The sequence below is a fragment of the Penaeus monodon genome, chromosome 21 (assembly GCF_015228065.2).
Source record: "Penaeus monodon isolate SGIC_2016 chromosome 21, NSTDA_Pmon_1, whole genome shotgun sequence".
NCBI lineage: Eukaryota > Metazoa > Arthropoda > Malacostraca > Decapoda > Penaeidae > Penaeus > Penaeus monodon.
In genome coordinates, this window is record NC_051406.1 from 6744432 (window position 1) to 6744845 (window position 414).

A 414-nucleotide genomic window follows, 5' to 3' on the forward strand; every position below is an offset into this window, starting at 1 on the left:
TACACATTTGAAACAAGAACATGAAACTACCTAATAAAATGCCGCGTTCTCCATTGTATTGTAATCCCGTGAAAAGAAGTGATCACTGAATACTTTAAGTGCAGCACTTAGTATTGAAAGTCCATGTAGTAATTTCATATAATCTTTTCAGGTGTAATAGATAATTCATTCGTATTATTCATCTAAAACGCATTAGTTTGTTGTAAAATGCAGACGTCTAGTAATAAATGACCCTTCTCAAATTTTAATGATATTCACGTATAGTGCAGCGTCACTTCGAGTAAATGTTAACGTGTAAATAAACATTAATTTTATTTCGCTACCTGATGTCAGATACATTAACTAGGTAAATAAAAAGATAATAATTAGAAGTAATGTATATGAAAAGTAAAAAGAGACAGAGAGAGAGATTAT